Genomic DNA, 13279 nt, shown 5'->3' with positions numbered 1-13279 from the left:
CCCAGGTGTATGAGTGGGTACCAACGAAATGCTGGGGGTAACCCTGCGATGGACTGGCATCCCATCCAGGGGGGAGTAGAAATACTCCTAGTCGCTTCATGGCATGGAAACCGGAATTAGCTCCGGCCTGATGGGCCACTTGAGACTTTACCCTTACCTACCTTCTTCCTGTGTGGTTTTTTTTTTTTTTTTCAGATTCGACGCGAATTGAGCCATTATCAGTTTCTCGGTTGTCAACGGTTATAGTAAAATACCATGCAAGGCTGAACATCAGGGGCACCCAACGTAAATTTTCGGAAAATATCTGTTCGGTAGACGATTTGAGATCTAGAATTCTCGGCTCATTTGTTGTAAAATTCCTTGCTTGCCTGCCTGTCCTAGGATTTTCGAACATCTAAAACATGGTATAATTGTCCATTTTAAACCGATTTTTACCCTAAAAGGGTCGCCTAGAATTTCGGGAGCCTTTTTTCTGGCTGAAATTTTCGAAAAGGTAAGTTCTGATATCTATAATTTTCGGATCACTAGACTTTCAGCTAGGGAATCTGAACAGATGAAAAATTCTTAGGGGATAAAAATATACCTTTATCTACCGTTTAAATACTAAAATACGTTTAACAATGCTATGTTTAAGTGGTTTTGAACTATATTCTCGTTGGGTGCCCCCTGGAACGTTGAATTCTCTGGAGCCCACCAAATTGAGTCAAATTTCCGGGTTTAAATGTTCCCAAGGCCACAAATCCACCGTAGAATTCGAGGGCAAAGGTTTTTCTTTCGTTTCAATCCGCTAGCCGCGCAATCGAAGCCCTGCCAGCGACTTCAAATCGATAAAACGATGGAAAGGATCCTCTTTCACTTTGAACACCACACAGCGACAGTTGAGTTCGGTTTGGTAACGAGTCTTTGTTTTGGAACGTCGTCAGGGACCACAAAGACAAACAAAGACTCATTACCAAGCCACAAACGAAGAATCGTTTTCAGATTCAGTGCACATTCAGAACCGGATCCAGTGCACTTCAGTGGTTATTGGTAACAAAACTACTCATTATTTGTTGGTCTTCATTGATGCAAAGGCGTCTTTTAGTGTTTTGAAGTTCGACTAAAATAGCGTGACGCTGCCCCTTTAAGGATCAATTTGTCACCCATGTTATTAATCATGCAATTAATCTTAGTTAAAACTGTCCCACTTCGATTAATAAATAATGAAGAGTGAAGTGTAGCAAACGATTCATGGTACTGTTCCAAGTAGACATTAACCATACATTGAATATAACAGGGAAGTTCAAATTTGCGCCCAAGGAGTTTAAATGAGAACCGAAAGTTTCGAGTGTACTCCCTGTTCGTCAGTGGTCTGCTGATGAACAGGGAGTACCCTCGAAACGTTTGGTTCTCATTTAAACATCTTGGGCGCAAATTTGAAATTTCATTTTCTATTCATCTGAATTATTGCGCAGCACAGTTTCTTCGAATTTTTATTAACAATACATTAACAATTGTGAGTTGTCAAAGTAGCATTGTTTCCTTGATACCACTTTTTCAAATTAATGAAGTACTGCCTTCTGTAACGCTAACTGGATTTATTAAAAACTGGATCATTGGATAATGCAATTCGAAAGTTTTGATTGGCTAAGCCATCATGGGTTATGAGCCATTATACCATGATCTACAAACACAGCAAGCATATGCGTGATTTTTTGGGCCTTTTTATTTTTATTGTAGTCTAGTTTTCTATATTTTGGGCGCGTTTTTAATAAAACAATTATTCCACTCGCGAAAAAAAAAGAACTATTCGGATTATTTAACAATAATTACATCTTTTTTCCCTTAGCAACCTTATTCATGTAAAAGCGATACGTTGAGACAAGACAATCATTTCAGTCGCTGTTTCGGGAAAGGAAGTCGCGCTCCTCGGCGAGCTCGGAAGGAAGACCAGACGGAATCAATCTTAGGGCACTTTCCATTTGACAGAACTGACCGGCCAGACCAGGAAATTTGGAGCGACTTACTCTACAACGCCTTCAAATTAACACTCTTCGAGGATGATATACACGCCTCCGGAAGAATGCGAGGGATTATCATGCAAGTGTTCCTTCAAGCCGGCCAGATATGACAAAAGGAAAGCGCCCTTAGATGCTATACTCAGTGCCAAAGCAGCGTCTTGCAGAACTTGTGACACCCGAGCAAAGATTAATGGCCTACCACGCGCTTCCTGCAACAATATGGCAAAGTATCCGATCAGGTTTTCGGAAGGTAAATAGTTTCAATTCACGTAATACTCTTTACGCGCAAGCCCGGTTCACTAGAAACGAAATTCATCATCTCCTCTTTTTACTAAATTTGCACGTATTTCATGTAATACCAAACATTGAGAATACCCCGCAAATAAAAATTTATGTTCAGTCTTGGCAAGAGGTTCGCCCTATTATATAAGTATAAAAATAATGGGGCCTTCGTTTAAATTAAAAGTACTCTGGCCTCCAAGATACATTGTATTACCACTCCACGGTATGCGCGCCAATTGGGAGACTGCTAGCAGTCCCTTGTGAGTCAGTCGAACCGCCCGCTTTAGTCAGTCAAGCAAGCGAGCCGAGGCGAGAATGGTGATAGAGCGAGATAGCAGTCTTCGCCAACTACGAACATGAAATGTGAGGCTCCGAACGAATGGCTTCAACACCCGTTCGGTTTTGTTGAACAATGTCGAAAGATGTTGACTGCTGCGGCGGACAAAGGGCAATATTTGCTACAACAAAGCTTCACGAAAAGCCCGGTATATTCAGTTGCAGGCTGCAGACGCGATTGTTGCTATGGATACGGAGCTGTATTCGCAGCCTATCTAACGGGAATAGTTCAGACTGTACCTACCAAACGTTCAAAAGATATGTGTCAAATTAAGATTAACCTTAAAGAGTCAGCACTTACCATGTTTTTTTTCTCTCTTAAATAGTACAGCACCTAACGGTTCTCGATAAAATTGTCGTTTTTTCCTTGGACACGTCAGATTATTTATCTTTCAATCGGGCAAATTTAAAAAACCTAATGTGAATTCTATCAAAAGAAATTAATTGGTTCACTGAAATTTATGAAAGGTTTCATCACTGTTCATTTCAGTTGCAGGAACAGAATCGTTGAACAGAGTGGTTGACAGATCCTCGTTCTCGGAGCGGGGAAGGAAGGAGAGGGGCATGTCTTCAACATGCATCTTCTTTCTCATTGGTGTTTTCTGTGTAGCGCCCATTCACCATACAATTTAACAGGGCACCAATCTGGAAAACAAAAAGCCAAAACGGAAATGGGTAAGAAATACTTACTGATAAAATCGTACGATTATTTAGTAAAGAGGAAGACAGACTTGCTACAATACCGTGAAGTATTTCATCCTTTGAAAAGCTACGGAAAAAAGGTATCCGTGAGATTGTTTACATTAAAAGTGTGAAACTAACTCGACGAATTCCCGAGGTGTTTTTGTCCGTCTGGAAATGCCAGCAACCATTTTCTTTATCTAAAATGCATGAATATTTCGAAAACCAAGAGCATAAATTTTTTTCATGATACAAATTCCGGGTGACGTTTCAAGAAAGACAAGAAAGACAAGAAAGACAACTCCAGTTCAATTGACACAAGGGAGAGGCGTTGGCTTAGTGTGAGAGCACTCACCATCCACCAATGTAACCCGAGTTTGCTCAACATCATAAATAGGTTGAGCTAGTTGGTTCTCTACACTGCTTCGAGAGGATTTTCTGCCGACATACTCCTGTTTTCCCCTCTTGTCTAAACCAACACTGACTTGATTCGCCCAAAATTCACTTGATTTTATTATCATTATCGTTATCATCATCGTTACCGTTACCGTCACCGTTATAATTACCGTTAGTACCGTTATCGTTATCTTTATCATTATGACTATTAGACGTCAGGGTCGTTTTGTCCTTGAGTCCTTCAATTATCCATTTCACAACACCACTAACGCCCTCCTTTAATAAAAATCACACGAACATCACTGACAATGGATCAGAGGGTTTACAGTCTCGGCTTCTATTAAAGCCAGAGGTCAGAGGTTAATCCATTTGCTGCACAACTTGTTGAGAGAGTGCTCCTTTTCTTAGTAAGGGACTCAGCAGACCTATTCACAGGTTCTTGCACTTTATTGGTTTGGGAATCTGTCCAAGAAGCTGAACTTCTGGTATCTAGTAAAAAGGTAGCTGTAGGTATAGGATAATCCTCAGTTTTACCTCATGAGGATCTCCAAGTGCTTCACCCAACATTCTCTCTATGTTTCTCATAACTGCGACCTTTTGCTGTGGAGTTAATGGGTGCGTAATCTGGCTTGGGGTTGGTCCTGCCTAAATATTGATTAACAAAAATAGTTAACTAGCAGAAAAATTGGCCCTGTTTTAAGATAATCACATAACTTAAGGTGGCTCAACCGGTTTCAACAACTTGAAGGGGAAGTCTTATTAGAAGGATTATAACTCTACAACGTTTCACTTAACAGCAATGTTATCGTACGGTATGAGACACCAATAACTGCTTAACAAGATGCATGTATTAATGTGACATAATAAATTACTGTGGCAAAAGAAACAATCTAAAAACGCCCTATGTTTTGTGATTAAGCGCTTACATGTATATTTCAAACACAAACTTGGTGACCCCAATTTTTTATTGCTGAAAAGTGATTGACAGGCTACGATGAAACTGCAAAGTTTAAAAAAAATTCTCTGGAGCAGATTCAGAGCCGCCTTAAAATTCTCCAATTGTGAAGTTGGCTTTACACGTTCGTTTTCGCAATATATGCCTTTAAAGACAAAATATAGGGTGTTTTTAGATAGCTCTTTTGTTGCCATGGTAAAAGTTAGGTAGATTCAATCTTCCCAAATAGTACAGTTTGTTGAAAGTGTTAAAACTGGTTCGAGCCTCCTTAAAATCTATGATAGCTTTCAAAGTCAAGGATGACTGGAAACCAAAGCAAGTAAAAGTAATTATTCGTGTTGCTTTTTGAAGAGTCGGGAATCCCCTGAAAAGGAAAGGTCAAAAACAATCGTCTTAAAGTAGGAAAGAGAAGAAATTAAGCCAACTGCAAAATGGCATCATTCAAAATTAATATTAAATAATGAAACACCCAGGCAAGTACTCTGACCACAGCACCAACCAAATCCCTTAATCGCCCCTAAATCCCCAAATCCCCCTAAATCCCCTTTCCCTCCTAAGAGTGGCACTTATAGATTTTACTCTGTCTAATGCCAGATGATTTTACTCGTCAATGGGGGACTCTTCAGGGGTGAAAGGGTTTATAATAGACACTGACCTTGAACCAGAAATTTACAGATGTGGTGATTCCACCATTCATTGTTGACTCCACATGATGCCACCTAATGTAACAACAGTAATCAAAACATTATCACAGCTTGAACACACACACAAACACACACACGCACGCAAACATGAAGGTAAGGATGTTACAGTTATTCCTAAAACTGCCCAAACTCAACTGGCACACAATTACAAATATGTATGGGTTTAATTGACCAAGTGTGAGGTCAAGATGGCTGGATATTGGCCAAGTTATTTTTTTGCACTTTTTCATCTCGGTCCATAAACTCGCAAAAAAAGAATGAGGTCAATATCCAGCCATCTCGACCGAACAAGCTTGGTCAATAAAGGACTTTTTGTATGGGCTAAAACACCAGAAAATGATCTTTTATCTTGTGGGAGAATGCAAGAAACCCCTGGCAGGCAAGATTAGCTCCATCTTGCCCACTCGGGTAGCCAATCACAGCACAGGATTTGGTTCATTTTGCCCGCTCACGGGGCTAGTCATATAATAAAATATCATACAGATAGAGTAAGTGAAGAATACTTCAACAGCTTTTATATTGAGATCTATGTTTTTCTTTCATGTGCAAGTATTCTTTTCTTTTTATTTTTTACTTTTGGATGTCCAATTCACAATGATTGGCTGAGATGGAAGGCATTTTTTCTTAATCATAAGGGCACTTTTGGTAATCAAGAGGGCGTGATTACTTGATCTGGATTTAAAAGTTGCTTATCCAGAGCAAGTGAAGTTACAGGAAAAATTTCTTCCAAATTCTGAATAAACTGCTTTTTGTCCACATTTAAATACATTTTAGCACTATTTCTTTGAAAAGCAATGATTTGTTGAATTGAACTTTAACCAAATGAAAGTGTATTAAATTGATTCCATTTGTCACGGCATTGAATGGGCTTCCGTTAATAATTTTGCCCTTAATGTGATGAACATCATCATTACAATGTGCCCTTGTGTGAATTACCGGGGGTATTAAAGGTTTAATGTCTGTCACTTGTATTTTCAAAGTTTTTTGAATAATCTTGTCGCAATTTTGTGAAAACTTTGAAAAAAGCATGGAATTAATTTTTAATTGCCCTCAGGCCCATACACCATGCAATCAAATGTACTTATCAAAATACTGCATGCCTTACCAGTACATAGGAATGTACAGTACATCTCCAGGGCCAACTATTACTTCAAATCCTTTTATGTCTTTGAGCTTTGGAAACCTCTCAAAGTCTGGGTCATCAAAATCCACCTGAACAGTAAAAGCATAGAGCAGCCTTTTAATTCGGTGAGAATGGATGATCTCTTGCATACTCTACCATGCATTTTGCATTTTAATATATAATTCTATTCTCTATATGAGCTCGACAGTTCCGAAGACACAATAATAATTACTTACATGTTAAATATCACATCAATGACAATTTGACCTACTAACAGCCAGACGGCTGAATGGTGAACATTTGAGTACCATGCAAAAAGCAAAGAAATTGCAGATAATGGAAAGCAAGGATGACCAACAAGCCACCAAGATTTCCAGAGATGATTTAAGTACGGTACTGATTGGGAAGCCAATCAACTAACATCACCCATCACGCTTGACTTAAATAAAGCTCTTCTTAATCACTGACAATGGTAAATACATGTATTAACTAAAGGTATGCAAGCTACTTTTGATGGAGTTATAACTCAGTTGTTCCAGAAATGTGAAGCAACTGAGAAAATTTACTAAAATGCACCTGTGGACAAAACCTGAAACAGAGAGTTTGTCACTGGTTCCCATTTTAAACATGCGTAGAAAGTTGGAGAGAAAATTTTATATATGTTATTTGCCAGCTGAGTGTTCTGCATAGTGAAAAACGGTGACTCATAGTTTTTCACTACACGGACTGACCCTACTGGTAAATAACTTTTTTTTTCCCTCTCTCTCTCTGAAATCACTTAACTTGTAATAATTGTTGACCCCCATACAGGTTGTGTACCACTTGATAGCGAATGTAGTAAACAACTTAGTAATTGAATGTTCAAAGAGAAATATTTTCATTTGAATTATCTTTCCAACGCCTCTTGTCTAATAAAAATTTGTTTTGAACCTAACTCTGGCATGTAAATGGCTAAGTGTCAAAAAATAATAATAATCAACTTTATTCACAATTCAAGTTTATTTACAAAATACGATTGATAAAATTAATATATGAAATTTCATAAAAATTTAAAATTATGTATAATACAAAAGCATTTAGCTTGAAAAATTGGCCAAAAACTTTACATGCCTGCAGTGGCGACATTCAGTTTACAGTCTAAGGAGTGTTCTATCTTGCTGTGAAAAGGTGTTCGCTAACCTCTCAAGCATGCATGTACCGATCTTAGAAGTTCGAGAGAGATTTGCTTCCTGAGCCATGAGATAACTGTGTCATACGGCTCGGTGTCCTTCTGAGCTATCTTATCTGCAAGATGCTTCAGGAAACGCTGACACTCATTTCCCATTTCTTCATTGGTTCCAAACACTAAAGGTGTGAATGAACCCATCTCTTGCATTTCTGCTTGTCTTCTTGCTCCTTGAATACATCTTGTTCTGGTACCACTTGCAGTTAACATGCATAGCTCTTACATAAAAAAATGCCATAACTCCTCTTGACCAGAAACCTCCAGCGGGCCTTGATGTCTAATCTTGCTTCACAGCTTGTGGCAGCACTTCTCAAATGTAGCCGCTCGCTGTAGAGGGGTTGAAGGCGTGGTTCGATTTCCACAATGTTGCAGACCTTATTGATGAATGCCATCAATAAATCACGGACACCATCATGTCTCTGCGCTACAAAGCCCCCCTTTTAACATGAGAAGGCATGGCCTACAGTAGATTTATCCCCACACACCCATAACCTTGGTAGATCGACTAGAGGCAAACTATACCATAAGTGTAGGGAGTCTCTGAACTCTTGCTTATTCAGGGCTAGGCCCTGATCTGCGAGAGGCATCGCATTTAACCAAGAACTCGCGCCCTTGTCTCTCAGATCTGGGGAAAGAGTTGAGTCAATGCTTTCTATTTTCTCTTTGCCACGTGCACTCTTAAGTGACTGATGATGTCTCTTAAGCTCCTCTGTAGATCTTTCATCTGATGCCATAAATGTACTCTGCGATGTGATAGAATCTATGTGCACAGTAGTTATTGACCTTCAGGCAGCCAACTGTTACAGAGGCACCTCAGCTCTCAAATGTGGCATGCCCAAACCCCCTTGCACCGTTGAAGGTAAAATGTTGACGCACCTCACTAGGGAGAGGCTCTGATTGACCAAACAAAGTTGGAAGAAGTAGGTCGTCCATCGCTTCCTGGACTGGATCGACATAACCTTCAAACAATTCTATAGTGCGCATGAAGTACGTGCACTTTGACTTGAAGGTAATGTAGGCTGTGTGAGGCTGACTCTTTGCAATTTAGGCCAGCCGTTCGATTTCCTCTTTCCATACCCAAAATTTCTCCTTACAATACTGATCTTTGTATTCTTACGATGCAATGACTGCTCCTAGATGGCAATGACCTTCAGTTGTTATATTGACTTCATCTCCAAACACCCTCTTTGCTTCATCTGCAAGTGCCTCAGACTTAACAATCAGCCAGCTCTTTGACCTGTTCACGAGATATCCAAACATTTCACCCTCCTTACTCATTTGCTTGTACCAGTCAAACAATTGTGCGATTCTCCCTCCTCCAGCAGAGTCTTCTGCAAGCCACACCTGTTTAACCATCGGGCAGTGCGCCCTCAGATTCTGAATCATTATAGATGCATTGACTGAATACCATGGCATCCCTAGGGGATTCCCCTGTGTAGTGCCTTCTTATGAAGTATTTAACCTCCACTGCAGATAAACAGTCTAGATGGGCTTCTATAGGTGTTTAATGCATAGAGTGCCATTTCTGTGCATGTGATGTGGAAATTGTGCAAAGCCGCTGACCTTTTCATTCGGTTAAAGGCGTTACTTGCATCGATGAACAGAATCCCTTCTGTTCCTTCTTCTTCAAACACTTGGCTCATTGCATGTATCGCGGCCTCCGCTCCTGCATTATGACCAGCAAAAACTTGCAGGGGACCCGCCGCTTCTTTTATTCCTCCTTTAAGAAACTGCTGACCGTTTTTCCCACTACTCGCCTCAGCACCTCTCCAACACCGACTGGTCTGATTCAAGGGTTCTTGTCGAGCGGGATGAGCCTGCAAGATGTAAAGGCTTTGAGTAAACATGGATGGTACGATTTCTTAAGCATATTTCTCGTGAACACAGCTATCCGTTCTCTTAGGATTTTACCCTTGGTCTTAGAGCACAGGATTCTCCTATAAAGCTCCGAGTCCATTCCCGATGGCCCTGCTGAGCCCTTGGTTCTGCTTGCCTCATCTATGAGATCATACACGGTTGGTGGAATATAATCAACTGGACCGTGCAACAAACTCTCCTCTGCAATATCAGCCACCTCTGGTTGCTTGTCATGCAGCCCTCGCAGGACGTCTGGTGATAGGTCCAGCAGGCCAGACGAGCTCTCGTTATCTAGGAGTTTCATAACAGCTGATTATTTTCCTTGCAGAACGAGCTTTGAAAAAACTTTGGAAATGTCCGCGGCCGTCCTAGTTTTCATAGAGTTCACAAATTTTCCCCTTATAAACCTCACTTCTTTAAGCAACAAATCAAGGTCCCCTTCTTTCGGGGACAACTATTCTTAGAGTTATTTTCATAGAGTTATGTCGTAGAGTTAGAGTTAAGTTTCCAAAATCCTATTTTGGAAGTCCAAAATCTTGAATTCCAAAATTCTGAATTCAGGATTTCCTGAATTCAAGATTTTGGACGGCCACAATCCTGAATTCAAAATTTTGAATTCAGGATTTTGGCCGTCCAAAATCTTGTATTCCAAAATTCTGAATTCAGGATTTCCTGAATTCAAGATTTTGGACGGCCACAATCCTGAATTCAAAATTTTGAATTCAGGATTTTGGCCGTCCAAAATCTTGAATTCCACAATTTTGAATTCAGGATTTTGGACGTCCAAAATCTTGAATTCCAAAATTTTGAATTCAGGATTTTGGGCGTCCAAAATCTTGAATTCCACAATTTTGAATTCAGGATTTTGGACGTCCAAAATCTTGAATTCCAAAATTTTGAATTCAGGATTTTGGGCGTCCAAAATCTTGAATTCAGGATTTTGGCACTCCAAAATCTTGAATTCAGGATTTTAGCACTCCAAAATCTTGAATTCAGGATTTTGGAAGTCGTTAACTCTAATTCTAAGTCATAACTTTACTGAAATAACTCTATTGATAGTTAAGCTCCCTTGTTTCCAAAGAGCTACAGGTAATCAATGCTCTATTGCTGTGCAGTGTTCCTTGCTTTTAGAAGCAGTGGATGGTTTTTGCAGGATCAAAGTTGGGATCACCATGAATGCTTTCAAGGCAACTGACTTCAAATCAGAATCTGCATTGAACTGCTTAATCCAGAAAGTTAATTCTTTGATGAAACTCTTCCCTGCACAGCCAGACGGTACATTGAGTATACTTCTCCTGTAGTGGACGATTTTGTTGTAAACACCATTGACAATAAATTATTACAGAGGCTCGCATGTTTTGTTCTTTATTTCGGAAGGAAACACCTCATAAAAGGGCAGATTTGGTTTGATTTTGCTTTGATCTGTGACTATTGTACCAGGCGGTCCCGTGAGAGAAGGTGTTCAACCACTCTCGGTTGTTACTGGTTTATGCAAACACCAGTTAATGGCATTAGCATTTTCAAACTGCTGCTGTCAAGTCAGCTTGAATATTATTTTCTCAGCAGCCTTCTCTTCTATATCATAGACCTGTTCCCACCCTCGAAAAAAAGTCCTAGTATTCCGTGTATAGTTCTACTGTTGCTCCATTTTCTCCAATCTTGAGGCTTGATCCCGTAAATTCTGGCTTTTTAGCATCAATTAGTATCCATAACCCTTATCTACACATAAATCCGCCATTACTTCGATATAACCCTTCTTCCTCCCGGTAGTATTTCGTGGAGGGTCTACAGACGATATCAGATCCTTCGCTTTTCTCGTGCATTCCACAAGATCACTATTCACATGCTCTGTCCATTTCACTTTATCCTGTTTCCTCGACATATCTTGCAATGTTCCTTTTTACAACCAGCTCACTATCATCGATATTGGTTATACAGTTTTTGGTTTCGTTTGCTTGTTTAACTTTCCATCCAAATTATTTTGTACTGATGCGTTGCAATTGTCTAATAAATGATGTAATGGATACTTATTGAAGGTTAAACGGTTAAAAAGGATAAGAAGAAGAAAATGGTATTTAAATCCAATCCAGTCCCATAAAACTGGGAAATGGAAATGGAAATTTAGGGCCAAGGACAAAACCTCTTAGAGCGTTACCTGGGCCATGGGCAATCTTGTTCCCATAGTCATTGCTCCCTTGACCTGGGGTGGGGAAGAGAGACTCTGGTCAAATCATTTCCTGCCATTTTACTCAAAATCGTGATTTCTTCAGGATTTTTATCTGTATGAGGTTGAAGATGATCTAGCAATAAATATTTTTAGAACTTACCTGTGGCGTTAATTTCTTTGTTATGAAAATACAGCATTTTGAATTTCCGAATTGTGATTTGCGTGACATCTGTTTTGATTGCAAAAATGTGTCTTGTTATGATGCTCTGCAGTTTAAACGTTTCAAGTGCAATTTATTATGTTTATACTCACGTGTACTGTCTTGCGAGAGAAAAGTAAGCCCTTCCTGGCAAGGTGAACTCCAGTGGTTTTTGTTGCTTCCTAGTTGCCTCCCCTCATGCCAGACTGCTCGAAGTCCCTTTTGAGTTAGTCGAACTGCCTGCTTTGGTCACGCAAGCGAGCTGAGGGAGAATGGTGATAGGGAGACCCTATATCTCTCTTTATCGTTATTCTTTCCTCAGCAGACCAAAGTGGGTCATTCGACTACTCAGAAGGGATTGTGAGCAGTCTACCCTCACGGATGCGCAGCTATTCCAGAGCCTCCCATGCCTGTTCTGCTGGACAAGGGTAATGGAGGCTCTGGGAACAAGATTGAGCCGTGGAAAATAAATAGTATGACCTCAAGTCAGTTCTTGTTTAGTTGATAAAGCACCAGCTGACAGGTCCAGTTCTCAAACCACTAAGCCCAATGTTCTACTGTACAAATCTCATACAGTTAACCACTGTGACTCAACTGTTTATAAAACTGCCCCTGGCTCACAAGTCTTCTGTTCCTAAAGTCATGTATACACAAAATCCATGAAACTCTTAGTACTTGTACTAGTCTGTCATGGGCATCAGATGATGGAAAGTGAAAGAGTGACATAAACAATCCAAAGCAATTTCTTACCTGGCTTTGTCTATCACAAGGATGGTACAATGGAAACGGGTAAAGACATTGAAACTGGTTGGGATGAAACAAAAGAACTCTCTTGAATCCAGTTAATTGACTAAAGAAATTTTGCTGTTCATCATAATGAACTGGCGTAATGTTCCCAGGTAAACCAATAAGACGGAGATTTGAAGTCAGTGAGCCCCAGTTCATTTTTCTTTGCATTTCTGTAAGCCACTTCCACTTGAATTCAAGAAAATCTTTTACTATATTTTTCCCCACAGTATCATCGAGCATCTGCTGCAAGTATAATCTTGTGCCTGATGCTTCTATATCTCTAATTCTTGAACAGAATTCATCAAATTTCATCTGAATTCTTTGAGTTGGTGGAATAAAGTTTAATAGGCCACTGCTTTGCCCTTTTGTCATCGTAATACATGAACTTGGAAGTTTTCGAAGTATAAACTGAAAAAGACCCCGAACCAAGATTTTCCTTGAGGTAGTCTAAGTCCCACTTTAGTGCTGATGATATTACACCTGAGTTTGTTAACAAAATTGGTTCCTGCAAAAAATAAACAACATCAACAAACAACAATAAACAAACTTTCCCTGGTTTGATTTC

The 13279-nt window shown here is 39.8% G+C and overlaps 1 pseudogene; it reads right to left on the bottom strand.

The window, feature by feature from the left end:
- Positions 1-1458: 1458 nt before the first annotated feature.
- LOC138040958 (hypoxia-inducible factor 1-alpha inhibitor-like) overlaps positions 1459-13279 on the bottom strand; it is a 19069-nt pseudogene continuing 7248 nt past the window's right edge.

The sequence above is a fragment of the Montipora capricornis genome, chromosome 3 (assembly GCF_036669925.1).
Source record: "Montipora capricornis isolate CH-2021 chromosome 3, ASM3666992v2, whole genome shotgun sequence".
NCBI lineage: Eukaryota > Metazoa > Cnidaria > Anthozoa > Scleractinia > Acroporidae > Montipora > Montipora capricornis.
The sequence above is the reverse complement of the archived record's forward strand: the minus strand, read 5'-3'. Positions and strand labels throughout refer to the sequence as shown.